The sequence below is a fragment of the Triticum dicoccoides genome, chromosome 3A (genome assembly GCF_002162155.2).
Source record: "Triticum dicoccoides isolate Atlit2015 ecotype Zavitan chromosome 3A, WEW_v2.0, whole genome shotgun sequence".
In the NCBI taxonomy this organism is placed as follows: Eukaryota; Viridiplantae; Streptophyta; class Magnoliopsida; order Poales; family Poaceae; genus Triticum; species Triticum dicoccoides.
In genome coordinates, this window is record NC_041384.1 from 259,491,709 (window position 1) to 259,492,407 (window position 699).

Here is a 699-nt window from a genome sequence, read left to right on the forward strand (position 1 = left end):
TGGGTGTATGCTTAGTTTTTCATGCAATGCCTTGTGGTGAGTGCATCGAGCTCTCAAAAATGCCTACGTAAGTCGGTTTTGCCATGTTCCAGTTTTCTGCTAAGTCTGAATCTGTTAACGAAACTTCTTATGTTCACATGGGTGCCATTGTATTTTCTGATACCTTTTGGCTTATGGTTAGTAAGGGATTTTTGTTATATGCTTTGAGTAGCTTCATGCCATGCCTTGCTTTGCCATGATATGTTCCTGTAGCATGTTGTTATCTTGCTCTAAACATTGCTTCCTAATGTTGGTTATTTCACTAAGTCTGTGAACCTGATATCTTTTGCAGTTTTGCCATGCTTGTTTGAACCTGCTATTGAGTGAATTAGCTGTAGCTCAATGTTCATCTTTTGTCAAGCATCTTGAGTGGATCACTAACATGTGATTTGTTGTTATGTTAGAGTGTAGTAGCTTGTTGATACTGATGCATTTAGATGGCCTCGTGCTGTTAATCGCAGCTTTGTGCCATTATTGTTTTGCTTGCCATTTGCAAACCGTGCATCCGATTCCGGTGATCTTTATATCGATTTTGACCGAAATCAACTCATCTTTCCAGAGGTACTCTTGGTTTGCCAAGTTGAGGCCTGGTTCAATATTTCCTTTCCGGAGCATGCATATGCATTGCATATCACATCCCGCATATCATGCCTTTTTTCC